The sequence below is a fragment of the Nelumbo lutea genome, chromosome 5 (genome assembly GCF_056320005.1).
Source record: "Nelumbo lutea isolate HS-2025 chromosome 5, American lotus-T2T, whole genome shotgun sequence".
NCBI lineage: Eukaryota > Viridiplantae > Streptophyta > Magnoliopsida > Proteales > Nelumbonaceae > Nelumbo > Nelumbo lutea.
Genome location: NC_142688.1, coordinates 85,175,071 through 85,190,490, shown reverse-complemented (window position 1 = coordinate 85,190,490; position 15,420 = coordinate 85,175,071).

The window sequence follows — 15,420 nt, the reverse complement described above, 5'->3', positions numbered from 1 at the left end:
AAAAAAAAAAAAAACAGAGAAGTACAGACAGGGCTAATATGTAGAATTCTAAATTCTGTTGTAATTCTATGAACATTCAAAAATTTAAAAACTAACATCGTATGCAGCCATATTCGCCCATGAATTAACATCGATCCCAAATTGACACCTAGGCCTATGACTGGACTGAACGGTCATTCTCCCAAAAAAAAAAGGCCCAAATAAAGACCGAAATTTTAATGAGATTCCCAAAGATTGATACAAGAAAAAGAACTATTTGTTTTTGTTGGGCTTGCAATTATTAATTTGGATACAGAGTCACCAATCAACCGAGTTGGACATTTATTTCATCCCACCCAGCAAAATCAATATTCAAAATAGGGTTTTGATGGGATAGATGAGAAGAATATAAGAGGCTTGTAGTTTTGTGTGTGGAGTGGAATTATTATAAAGGCTTCCTATCTATATACGTCAATGGGCTTGGGCCTGTAAGGTCTGACCGTCTGGCCTCAGTCATGGGATGTTGATTATTATTATTTTAATGGGTCCTATCATGTATATAAAGCGAGCCAAGTATTTAAGAATTGCATACATAATGTGCCTGGATTCATCATCTAATCCTAATTATTCCTTTTTAACATGAGATATAAACAAGTGCACACGATTCATGAATTATTGGTAGTGAACGAAGTGCTAGTGACGTAGCAAGTACCACCGTATTGAAAGAAGGATGGGCATACGAATGAAAATGGAGCGGGTTTGGGGCGGGGCCCCCCTCTCATCTCCGCCCCGAAGTCAAGATATTTTGTCTCGTTTTTGCCCTATCCCCAATGGTAGGATGGGTTCGGGGTGAGGCATCTATTTTCTGTTGGGGGACGAGTAATGTCTAAATTTTTTTTTTTTCAAGGTAATTTCTTAAAATTATTTATTTTATGGATAATTTATACATATAAAATAGGAATTTAGAAGTATTTTAGGTTCAGGAAATTATATACAAAATCTGTATCCACCCCGTCCCTGATTCGGAGAACAAGTATTTTCCTATTCCTATTTAGGGTCAGAAAAAACCTGCCCCATTCAAGGCGGGGTGGGGTAGGGCACCGATTTTACAAGGGGAATTACCATCCCTACATGGGCATTGGGCATTGGGCATTGGGCATTGGGCAGAGCACAGACCACAGAGGAAGAGGATGGATGATATGTTCGGATATATCATTTACGGTACGACCATCTGGGTTGGGATTTGGGAACCGGGTCCGGGTGACGACAGAGATGCGATGCGCCCATGTTTCAGGCTTCAGCGCGAGAAGTTGGTACCCCCATTCCTGCAGTTGGGATTTGGGCCCCGCTGCACGCCTACACGGGCCGGATGGATTTATAAACGACGAGCAACGAAACCACCAGGATCCCTCTACCTCTACCAACAGACAAATCAAAAACTCACACACACAAAAACAAAACAAGAAAAATTCAAGTACGGATCTCTTACTGTACCCACACCACCCTCCTACTCGTCGTGCCATGTATGTGTCCACCATCACCTACTACAGAGTACTGAGTGCAGGGATACCTACAAATACAAACACAGATACAATCCACCATGTATGTGCCCACTGCTGACTGCTCATTCACGCGTTCCTCTCAAAGTCTCTCGTCTCAAGATCCACCTAACATTCACAATTCATGTTCTGTTTTCCATCCACCATTCAATCCGGCCATTTAATTAATTTTGTAATTATATGTTCCATTGGATCAATTATATTGTTTCTTCTCTCCTTCCTTTTACTCAGGATTAGGTAGGACCGTGGATAAAGTAAGCTTGAACGTAGGACCATCATCAGTACCAATGGAACAACGACCCATGAATATATACGAGTGACCAATGGCACTCCACCTCAGAAATCTGAGGCCCAAGAAGTTTATATTTTCATGCTCACACAACTAAAGTAATCACATCGATCGATGGTGCAGAAGCAGAACAAATAAGATTAATCGATTTCAATTTTCAAGTGAAGGAGATGAAAAGTTAGCCGAGCCCCTGTCCCTGTAGCCTCTAGTTGTGTAGAGCTGGGAGGAGCAGGAGAGGCGTTGCTGCCCTTATTAATTAAAGGGTAAAATACAAAAACCTCTCTTGAAGTTTTTGACAATCATAAAAACCCTTTCTTTAGTTTCATTTTAATAAATATATTCTCTGAATTTTTTAGAAATTCAATAAAAACCTTTTTCTCCTTACCTTTTCAGACAAAAAAACGTTAAGTTGATTTACCAATTTCTTCTAAATATCCATTCTATCCTTCTATAAATTATTTTACATTCAAAATTACTGAATAACCATATTTTAATTCAACAAAAAATTAAAAAATGATCGTTAAAATAAGATTTTTGTCAAGCAAAAAAAAGGGTTATTTTAGTATTTTTGTATGTAAAATAATTTATAAAAAGATAAAATGAGTATTTAAAAGAAATTAACGCATCAATCTAACATTTTTCGTCTAAGAAAATTTTTCAAAAGATGAAGAGAGGTATTTGTTGAAATTAAACTAGAAAGAAGGTTTTTATGATTGTCAAAAACTTCAGCCAGCCAGGTAGGCTGAAGTTTGTTAGGTGTAATAATAATGAAAGAGGACAGACTGACAGATCCCATTTGAGTATGACGTCAGATCTTACAATAGGAGGTAGGCTTGTTTGTTAGACATGAGCAACCACAGGCACATGCATACAAATTGCAATTGAGCAAAGGTAGTTAGGTAGTGGAAAAGTTCTCTCTCCCTTTCTCTACTTCCTTTTCAACCTCTCTTCTTATTCCCTTGCATCGGTTCGGTTAGCACTGTATTGAGTTTTACATCGATGGGATATATTATCCAAACGGCAGCAAAACTGTGACGTATAATTTATGTCGATCAACCAAACATGCGAAGTGTTAAATGCGCCCAACTCTCAAAAGACCACATGTGTTGTAATCGATGTAAAATTAGGAAGTGTTTTGTAGTATGAACAAGATGTTGGTGGGCGTAGATCGGTCCACACCATATTCTATGTTAGGGATCAATCTACATCACATCACAATTTACAATTATTCTAAACAATGAACAAACTATGTGGATTGGCCCAATCCACACTCGCAGTGTCATTTTGTAGGCACGGTGTGGACCAGTCAACACCACACTTTTTTATTCAATGTATCTCATATATATTTTATAGATGATCTATATAGTTGATCATAAATGTCTAATTTTTGCATTTTATATGATAAATATATTGAAAAAGACATTGATAAATTAATATTAACCAATAAATATTAATTTTAATAAAAACAATAATAAAATCATTAAAAAATAAAAAAATAAATAAATATTTTAAAAATATTATTTTATTAGTAAAAACATTAAAATTTTAATATTTAAATAAATAAAAAAGAGTAGAGAAGGAGCATTGCCGGGCTTCTACTAGAATTAAAATTAAAAAGTATTATTTTATTAATAATATATTAAAATTTTATTATTTTAAAATATAAAAATTAGAAAGAAATAAAAATATGTAGAAGAGATGTATTGTATCAAAATAGAGTGTGAAAATGTTGTGGCCCGACCACATTCACGATATATATGTGTAGTCAAGATTTTTGGTTGTGAATAGGAACAGTCTACGATATAGTGTGGACCGGTCTAATCCACAACCAACCAAACAGAGAATTCATCCCTTGGTGTGGATTAAAATGGTCCATTCATGAGATGAATACATTACCCAATGCCACCTTAGTTTTATACCGTAGACAAACACAGTTTAAGGAGTTTCAATATGGGTCTATGACAAAGACCCCCTTGTACTATGACCGTGAGTCAAAGGCCTCCCGTTAAATCAGATGATAGAATGTGTTAAATTACCAAAATACCCCACTAAATTTTTCTATTTTCTTTTTTTTGCCCTTTTTTTCTCTTAAAACCTATTTAACCTATTGTTTTTCCTTTCTTCTCTTTCTTTTCCCCTCCCTCTATCCCGCACAGTCTCGAGCCTTTAATGTTTACATTGTCGACCATGATACATCTGTCCCCTCTTCCTATGTGAAGAAACCTAGTATTACTTTTGTTTACCACTCAGGCTTGGCTGAGAATAAGGTCACTGCTAGTGGTGTTAGAGATTTGACCCCGTTGTCAGATGGTGGATTTGATTTTCTTGTGTGGTTTAAAGACACTGTGACAGCTGGGGATTTTGTGGTTCTAAGGATGAATGTTTGAGGATAGAACTTTTGTGAAGAAGCTTCTTGCTCACGCTCCTGGAATTGGGCTGTTGTTATTGAAAGCAGTTTAGGCGTTAATGAAGGAGAAGAGAAAGGGGATTGGGAAGAAGAGAAATCGAGGAAGAGAGAGAGAGAAGGAAAGAGAGAAATGTGAAAGAATCTGATGTACTACTGTTGTTTATGTATCCTGAGGTAAAGTTGGGAAGATGAACAATGTTTTTCTCCCAAATGTTCTTATTACAGAGATAGTATAGGGATTTAAAAATATTGTAACGGTAAATTTCAATGAAAAACTAATGAATGAAAGTCTTTATCTCACGGTCACAATACAAACAAGTCTTTATCGAAAAATAAAATAAAGGGGGACCTTTGTCACAGACCACATAGTAAGGAGGGTTTTGTAATTTACCCAAAAAAATCCTCCTTTGAATCACGAATTACCACTCCAATACATCACACATGATCCGGAAATCGAGAGTGCTTCAGCACAAGCAAGTTGGTTTCATCCAACCCCATGTCAAGCTGAATTGCTTTAATTTAGGAAGATATTTTTCCATGTACAGCTGACAGCTGTAGTATTATGTTAGTAAGATTATGTAGATAGGATCATAGGAGATATGAATTGGTCTCTTGTGCTGAATTAAAAGAAAGGATACATCTGTGTCTAGAGATCACAGCCGTTATAAATGATGATGCATCATTAAACAACTCTTTCCCGACGGTGGGTGAATTAAAAAGTTAGTTGTGGTGGAGACTCCTTGATTGAATGAAAGTGAAGGTAGTTTGGCGCCATTATCAAAATCAATCAGATTCTACATGTTTTGGTCCCTACTCGTTTAAGATGTAGCTGCAGCTAGAGGTGTAAATCCTGTCGGACCGGGCATGATCTTGGATCAATCCAGCATGTAATGTGGGTCATGTTAGGCATGGCACGATCATGCAGGTCATGTTGGACTGGGGGTTTCAGGACCATGGGGTCCATGGGCCGGTATGCGGTGTGGCATGACTTATGGGCCTGTAACAGGTTGAGTATAGTCTATTCGAGAAAATTAGTCATTGGGGCCCTTGGGGAACCCCAGATAGTTTCAGCTTTTTTAGGGGGTTTTATAGAAATACCCCCTTAATTAACAGCTATAAGCCTATAAAAATAGTTATGAATATTTATGTATTTTGGTTTTGGGGAAAAACAAGACAATAATGCCCCTCCAACAGTTAGATCGTATATAACAGCTAGTTTAGGACTTTGGGGGCATTTGGGTAAAGTGATAAATGACTTTACAATAATCAAAATATCCCTCCCAACAACTAAAATGGTTAGTTTTAGGGTATTTTGTGCAATTAAATTATTTTCAATTCCTATAAATAGCACTATCCTCCACCATTCTCATCACACTAATTTAGCAATTCTCTTCTCAATTCTCATACTCTCTCATACAGTATCATATTTATATTGGCATACACTTAACAATTTAGGAGGCTTTAAGGCTTCAACCGTTGAAATCAAGTTGAGATTCTGAACCGGTAATCCGGTCATCCAAGTAAGTGCAATTAAATTAAAATTTCTTTTATTTTTTGAATTAAAGAAAATGGTCAGCTCCTCCTCTCGAAATCAATTCCCCAACAGTAAATTCACAAGCCCGATCTAGAAAGTATTTAAAGAAGAGGTTGAGGGAAAGGAAAAAACATCCATTTGCCAAAACTATAGGATTTACTTTAGCTGTAGTAGCAAGGGTGGTAATAGGCACTTGGGTAGACATTTGCTATTCTATGAGAAAGAAGAAAAATATATATACTTTAAAGATTTACTGGATGCTAAGAATAAATTACAAAACAAAGGAAGGCATGACACTACCATACTTGATAAAGTAGATGATTAAAGTCAAGGAGATGGAGTATTTTTTTCAATTTTATTTAAATTATTTATTATTATAATGTATTTTTTTATATTTTAAATGAAATAAAATTCCCATCTTTTTTCCAATTTGTTGTGCATTATGTATTTTGATAAGTATTTTTTTTTCAATTTATTTCCAAAGGAAAGTTAAGTATTTTAGTTTTACTTAGGAAGAAAAAAGCAAAATGTAAAAAAATTATTTTGGGCCTTTTTCGCCCGGTTCGGCCTAGGCCAAGACTCGTTGCCTGTAGCCCAGCCCAATACATCTTGCAACCCGCTTGGCCCAAGCCTATGGCCCGGCACAACACGACATAGGCCCACATGGGCATGGGCTGTGGGTTGTGCCAGGCCGACCCCCAAGGCCCCAACTTATCCTAGGGGAGGAAAGCACGTAGGGGTGCAATTGGATTGTATCTACATATACATGTTATTTATTTATTTATAAACATATTATTTATAGTGTATTTTAATAAATTTGTTATATTATTTATTTTTTATAAAAAAAATATGTATATATATGATGAAAATAATTAAAAAAATACTTGTATTTTTTATTTTTTATTTAAATTGGTATATTTTATTTTTCTTTTAAAAAATTATTAATTTTTAAAGAAAACAAGTCGGATTGGATCAGATCCAAAGATCCTACTTACCGAGAGGATTCAAATTCAAGTCGAGGCCTATCAGATCCAATAAGATCTTTGGATCAGATCGACATGAACTATGTCAAATTGGATTCATATATACCCTTATTCAAATCCGATCCAATCTGTTTGCATCCCCGAAAGCACGGCCTGACTTGGTCCATAGGCTGACACAACATGGCATGCTCTTTAAGTGAACCACAAATGGGCTTTATCATGCTAGCCTAGTACGACCCAATTTACACCTCTAACTACAATTGGCTATTATGGCTTTAGCTCTTTTTCCTATAGCTTTGTTAGTAGGACCTGTAAGAGGGTAGTTCACACCCTTGCCCAATGGGGTCTCTGGATCAAGGGACTTGTGTATTCTATTGTCCAACCTGGTTACTTGATCTCCCGTTCTCCCATCCCACCCACGGATAGAGTGTCAATCCACGGGCTTGTTGCGTTTAATTTTTTATAGTTAATTTGTTACATCATTGCAGTCCACTTATCTCTTTTTTTTATTCTGTTTGGTGTTTGACTGTTTGTTAGAGTCTGACGCTCTCTACAATGTACATATGGTTCTTTCTTTTTGGTACTAAAGTGTACATGTGGTTCGATCAACCTATTTATGGGTTACGGCAACTCTTATTTTACTGGCAAAACAGAAGGGAAAGCTACGAATGAAGGCAGAGTTTTAGAGCTTTATTGGGCTGTGGTCCTGCGGATGGACGAATATGGATTAGAGATTGGAAGCTTGAATTTCATTGGTGATCATATATATATATATATATATATATATATATATATATAACGGACTGTCGATCCTGTAGTTATGGAGAGACCGGATCTGCTCCTCACACCTGGCGCCTCACATGCATTTAGAACATCTTTCATATTTATCAATTATTATTCACGGAAGATGTTCTTAATTCACGGTGGATGTGTATGTGAGGCGCCCATTTGTGAAGAGCAAATCCCGTCTCTGCTGGGGGTTGCTACTGCCTACTGGTTTGGTAATTGCAATATAATTGTTCTGTTGCCCACCGATCAACTGCTTCTATCTCTATCTCTTTATAAATCGCGCGCAATTCATTTATTAGTTACTCCCAATTCAGCATGTATCATATGTATTGCTTGTAATTACGTCATAGATTATGATGAATTATTAATATTTAAGGGTGAAAAAAAAGGTATTAGCATATAAGGGCAATTTTTGGGCTCTAATATCAATAAAAGTAATATATTTAAAAAAAAATCAAAATTAAGTTAACTTTTTTAAAATAATATCAACTAAGGGTAAAATCATTGTTCATCATCTTCTTGTAATTTGTTCAATAGTGCTGATGCCAACCACCAGTAACCACTGCTCGCCGCTTGTCGCCACCGCTCATTGCCATTGCTCGCCACCGCCACTGCTCGTCACCACTCCGGCTATCTCTGCCCCCCTCCGCCTCCGCCAACATTGCTGGAGGTGGGCGGAGGTAGAGGCGGTGGCGGCGGCACTAGTGGTCATCCATCTGCCCAACACCACCACTTCCGTTGCCCGTTGCCACCTCTGTCTCCGGCAACGTTACCGGAGGCGGAGGTGGTGGCGTTGGGCAAAGGAATGACCACCAGCGCTGCCGCCGCTGCCTCTGCCTCCGCTCACCTCCGACAACGTTGCCTAAGGCAGAGGCGGAGGTGGGCGAAGATAGTCGGAGACGCTGCCGAGGCAGAGGTGGAAGTGGGCTGAGATAGTCGGAGGTGTTGCCGAGGTGGTGGGCGACTGGCGGTAGGCGGAAATACTATTGAACATATTGCAAGAAAAAGAAGATGAACAGTATTTTTACCCTTAATTTATATTATTTTTAAAAAGTTAACCTAATTTTGAAATTCTTTTAAATATATTACTTTTATTGATACTAGGGCCCAAAATTTGCCCTTATATGCTATTATCCCAAAAAAAGAAAACACAACCATATGATATTCCAACGTACTTATGTACGCTTACTATCATTTAAATAAAAAAAAAAAGAAAAAAAGGGTTTGATTATGATATGTAAAAGATATAATATCGAAAAAACAATTAACCAATAAACTGAAATCACAAATGTGATAGTAAGTAAGGTATTATTTATCAAATTTATTGATGAATTTTGATTGGTCAAAACTCTTTCTATATCATATCTTTTCAGTATCATAGATTTTCTCGAAAGAAAAGAAAAAAAAAAAGAGGTATATAATGAAAACCAGAGTTGAAGGAATAAAGGATGATGAATGGATGATGGCAACCCAAACAAAAACCGTTGAATGGTATACTGGAAAGAAAAGAACAAATGTTGAAAGAATCTTATTTTGGTTTCTGTTGCTTCTTTTTAAATCTGTGTAGTATAAGCTTACGGAGTCCGTCTCCCTCCCCGAAGCACAAGCAGAGTTCACATCTGCGCCCCATAAAGGGGGTGCCCCACAACGTCCCACAGTATATTTCTGCCGTGTATTAGAAATATTTATTGTGGGATGGTTTGAATGTTTTGAATGATTCAATATTTTTTTTTGACAAAAATCCGATTTTAATGAAAAACAGAACCGATCACTTGACATTTTTTTGGTCTAACCGTCCGGTCCGAACTAGTTTTGAAAACCATGGTGTGTATGCATGTCCAACCTCCAAAGTCCAAAGCAAGAAATCGAGAATTAAAGAACTCAATTCGCCACACCCATTTGATTGGTTTAGATTTAGAGGTCCCTTTCTATCGCATGGTTACCATAACCCTTACTCTTTTGGCCTCATCCGCGATTGTCGACTTGTCGTTATATTTCTACTAGTAGAATTACTTGAGGTAACTTTATTCTTTTCTGGTTCTGAATGGGTGGGCTTGAGGCTGAGGGGCCCGCTACCAACTTTCTTTGCAGTTTCCTCTCGCATGTAGTCTTGACATTTACAATTTATTTTCGGTTAATGAGCCAGAGCCCATTGTGATTTTTCTGTAGCCGGTAGCCCATTGTGAATGCCCAATCCCAATGTGAAATTGATATCCACTTCTATCGCAAGAAACTGGATTTGCTCCTGATAGAGCGATCTCCACACCAACCTCACATGGCAGCCATACATCAGAAGTATCTCCTATAAATAAATAAATTAAAAAAGAGAAAGAAAAACGAAGCATGGCACTCTGCTACACCTATCAATCTATTTTCACTTTTATAATGGTACTTTTTTTAAGCAGAATATCTACGTATTAATAAAATAGATATTTATCTTTATTTTTTATATATAGATCATCAAACTGAAACCTAAATATTATATTTTTTATTGATCAATATTTACAGGTGTGCTCTAATTTGAATTTGCTCCACACAAAGCACACTATACACCAAACCTGACAGTGCATCACAGTCATGCATTGGGAACATCTTTACATAAATGATAACATCAATTTCAATGCATGGCTGCATTACACAATGAGATTGGGGTGTGACATGCTCTGTAAGGAGCAAATTTGATCTCATATAAAGTTGCATAAATAACGGATATACAGAATTTTTACAATCTCTCCCTTGTGAATTGTGATTATAAATTTAAGGCTTCATTCGTTTCCAGGAAAGAGAATGAGAATGATCGTGAGTGGCTCGCTTACCTAGTTTTTGGATAGATCATTTACTCATTCATGCCAAAAATTAGTTTTTGGATAAAGAGTCAATGTACAACTTTATTTATAAATAAAATATATATATATATATAAATATATATATATATATAGATAGATTATTCGGGTAATTGTGAATACATTTACAATAAAAATGTTGCATATACCGGTGTAGATGTACGGATTTGTCTAATGCAGATTTTTTATTTACGTTGCAGAGCTATAAACATTTAAAAGGGCCATAATCCACACCTTATGCATTAACATCGGCCCATGAATTGGCATCAATTTCGAGCTAGCACCTACTCCACAGTACTTTGAGCCTACAAATTTTGGCCCTCGGTTGATCGGTCATTCTTCCCATATACCAACGTAGAATAAAGTTTGGATAGACAATGATCACATCACGCATTGGGTTCTAGAGAGCAAAGACCAGCTATGGCTAAATTATGGCAATTGATTAGAAGGGGCCGTTTGACAAGTCTTTTTGGGAAGATTTTCTAGTAGCTCTGATAGTCAAAAGACATATTGAGCTTTTGCTTGAAGATTTGAATAGCTGAAGCTAACTTGGCTATCACGCGTCTTTCTGTGCGAGAATAAAGTGAAAAAGACACAAAAAGCTTCATTTAGAGCTTCCCAAAATGGACTTCTTACATCTTTTTGGCACCCCTATTTTTGGTAGTTAGATCTTCTAGCAAACCAAATAGAAATAAACCGAAAAATAGTCTTCTAGACTTTTAAACAAATGGAAGACTACATAGAAAGACTTGTCAAACAGGCCCTAAAAGAACCTTATAATAGGACTAGTGACTAGCGCACAAGAATACTTACTGCTCTAAAATAATTGCTCTCAAACATCGTGTCAACTAGTTACTTGGTAAAGGGTTGGGACAACCCCGAGGGGGCTAGGACATAGGAGCCACCGTACGTTGTGTAATCCCATGAAACCAAATAAATAAATAAGTAATTTAATTATTTTTTAAATGGGATTCAGTCATGTATTTACAACTCATTGCAATTTTGTATTGAAATATCTTTATATTTATATGTTTTTTATTTATAATACAGTTGTAAGTGGATTGAATACGGCCTTCTGAGGGTTACATCTGAATTCATTATGATTTTGAAAATCAGATCAGATTAGATGGTGGGACTGGTTGACTTGGGATGAAATTGTCAGACAATCAATTTCATTTCACCCGAAAACCATTCCTAAGCTAAAAACCATTGATTTGATCAACAACATACTGACTCAGGTAATCGAATCATCAACTTGAATAACAGTTTTTAGCCATTTTTTAAATTTTAATTATTTTTTAAAAATCAGAACAAGCCATCTATCGGGTGGTCGGACCATTTTACTCGGAATTCATTACTTTCAAGATGCAGCGAAAAATTAAAGGCAAAATCAAGAGCCGAATACAAACCACACAAAACAGAACTTTTACTTACACTCACGAGGGCTGTCTTAACATCCATGAGCAGGAATTATTGTAAATAATCTTACATCATTAACGAGAAGTTGATGTTTTGTTTCAAAAAAAAAAAAAAAAAAATTACACGAGGGCTGGTTTCATGTTGGGTTTTTGATAGGCCCCACGATAGTTTAAAATCCTTTTGCCGTGTGAGCCCTGAGCCCGGATCTATTATCCCACATGACACTATAACTGTCCGTTCTGTAATATATTATTTGTCATTCATATGTAGATATTCCCAATAATACACGAGATCTAGAGTTTTGCCAGGCTGCTTTATGTTGGGGGGTTCAATGGAATCCAATGCGTTTCAACTTCAGTATAGAGCTGTCAATGGATCGGCATAGTAATTGGTCAGAAACTTAGAACAGTAAAAACTGATTCCGACTCGATTATAATTGACACACAAAACTCAATACCAAAATTGATATAATTTGTTCAATTGGTTCCTTTCTATTAGCCAAACCAAATTTGTTGACAAACCTACTGATTGATTTAAGGGTAAATCATTGAAACATCCCTTTGATTTTGGTAATTGCAATCACCTTTCTTGAACATTCTAACATAGTTGCAAGTAGATTCTCTTTGTTAAAATTCTTTAGAACAAAAATCATACAGATTTTATGAACAACAACAAAAAAGAGAATTGCAGTTTTATCTTTGAGCGATTGATATAAAGTGCACATTTAAAAAAATAAATTAATTTTAGAAAAGAGATTGAAAAGGCTTATGATAACGGTTGATATAAAGAGAAAACTTGAAAAATAAACATGGATATTTTAGACATTTTTCGTGCCTCTTGTTAGAGGATTTTAACAGAGGGGTTCTGATGAGGGCAGATTTGTCCCTCCAGTGGAATTGTGACACATGACACCTCATGCCAACTAAGTGTGGCCTCTTGACAGTTCGCCATAGGCAGCTCGCCACAGGCAACTCGCCATAGGTAGTTCGCCACAGACAGCTCGCCATAGGCAACTCACCATAAGCAGCTCGCCACAGGCAACTCGCCATAGGTAGTTCGCCACAGGCAGCTCGCCATAGGCAATTCACCATAAGCAGCTCGCCATAGGCAATTTGCCATAAGCAGCTCGCCACATGCAGTTCGCCACAGGCAGCTCCCCATAGGCAACTCGCCATAAGCAGCTTGCCACAAGCAGCTCGCCACAGGCAGCTCACCATAAGCAGCTTGCCACAGGTAGCTCGCCATAGGCAACTCGCCATAAGCAGCTCGCCACAGGCAACTCGCCATAGGTAGTTCGCCACAGGCAGCTCGCCATAGGCAACTCGCCATAAGTAGCTCGCCACAGGCAGCTCGCCATAGGCAGCTCGCCACAGGCAGCTCCCCATAGGCAGTTCGCCATAAGCAGCTTGCCACATGCAGCTCGCCACGGGCAGCTCCCCATAGGCAGCTCACCATAAGCAGCTTGCCACAGGTAGCTCGCCATAGGCAGCTCACCATAGGCGGCTCACCCTCATAGCCTGGCAACTTAGACAACTCGGCATTGCATAGGCAGCTCGTCACTAGGCAGCTCGCCACTTGTAGGGTAGCTCGATACAGGAGTAGTTTGACGTATCGCAAGAAGATCTCCTACCTGACAACCTAGCCTAGACACCGACCCGCCGACTGACACGGGCGCTGACCTGACGACCTGGCCCAGACACTGACCTGCCGACTGACACAGGCACCGACCTGACAACCTGGCCCAGACACCGACCCGCCGACTAACACAGACGCCACCCTAACAACCTGGCCCAGGCACCGACCTGGCCACCTGATACAAACACCAGCCTGACGACCTCGAGGAATTCACCACTGTACCCCGGTTTTGACGGTATGTGACGAGTCTTACTGTTTGGAGGCTTTTCACCCACCTAACCCACGAGGACTCCGGTATATAAAGACCTCACCCCCCAAAGGGGAGGAGGAGGGGAAAAAATGGAGGTAATCCCTACTCTCTAGCTCTCTTGTTTCTCCAATATCATCTTCAAAGCTCTCTACAATCAGAGTGCTAACTTAAGCGTCGGAGAGCCCCATCCGGGAAAATACCCCTGAGTCCTTTGATTCAGTTGTCGCAGGTCCCTTAGCTCCCGCCGCCTACAAAGAGGAGGAAAATATGGAGTTCTCGTAGGTCCCTCAGCTCCCACCACCTACAAAGAGGAGGAAAAGATGGAGTTCTCGCAGGTCCCTCAGCTCCCACTGCCTACAAAGGAAAGAAAACCACCTCATGCAGAGGACAGTCGGGTTGCACTGCACCAGGGAGCTCCACCGTTCTCTAAGTCACAGGCCGCCTAGTAGGGAGTTCGCCACCAGGGAGCTCGCCACCAGGCAGTTCACCCCCAGACAGTTCTCCACCAAGCAATTCGCCATCAAGTAGTTCATCACCAAGGCACGTCACCACCGGTTCAAATAACGAGGTACTTAGCCAAAAAAATTTTACATCACAAAACATTGGTACGTGACCAGAAACAGTTACATCAAGTTACAACAATGGTCCAAAACTTCAAGAAAGATTCCAATGATTTACCATTGATTCAAATCCGTTGTGTCTAACAGTTGCATCAAGTTACAACGAGGTACTTGGCATTTAGGACTAATAAGTTCTAAATGTGATTTGAATAGTATTTGAAGAAGTATTTAATTATAAAAAAAAAAATCATTACCTATCAGACAACAAGTCTTGAGGGGGATGGAGTGGATACAGTTTAAGATTTTACCATTACACCAAGTAATGGCCCCTATTTGATGCAAATATTGAATTTGAATATTTGAGATCAAATATGAATTTAGTTTCTGAAAAATGGAAACCAAATTAACTTTGATATAATATTTAATAAGTGAATTTGAATTGGATCAACACTCCATCTCCTTCGTTCATCGTACAAGCAATTGTGTTGCAGATCGTATTGTTTCCTTAGCTACATCAACATCATTTACGTGATCTGCTGTCCCTTCTTTTTCTATTACCTGCACTCATACTCATGAAAGACTTGGTGGAATGAGTTTGCCTTCGGGATTAAGAAAATAAAAACAAAATACGCCCATTATATGAAAAAGAAATTTCTCCAAGGCCATAACTTTTTATTTTTTATTTATTTTCCCACCAATCAAACATGGCAGTAACGAGTAAGGTTTAATTGAACACTTTGGCTGTTTAGCTGACTGTCACTATTACCAGACCCACACCCTTCATTCATGAATATATTAATGGAAACCTCATCATTGGTTCCACAGCCCCTGAATACCGTTTCACACCCCGTTGAACAGCTAAAACGTTTAGTTAATTCAAATTTTGAATTAATATGTTTATGATTTTTAAAAATGGATCAGATCGGATTGTAGGACCAGAAAAATCAGAAACTGGTCAAGTGATCAATTCCATTTTTTTTTTAAATCGGATTTTTGCAAAAGAAAAAATCACTGATTAAGTCAGTAATCCACTAACCCAGAAAGTTGAACCGTTAGAACCATTCAACAGTTTTGACCTATTTTTAATTTTTTTTTTGTTAGAATGGGCTAACCGTTTGACCTGGGAACCGGACCCCTGACCGGTTCAGTTCTAAAAACCTTGAATATGTCAAT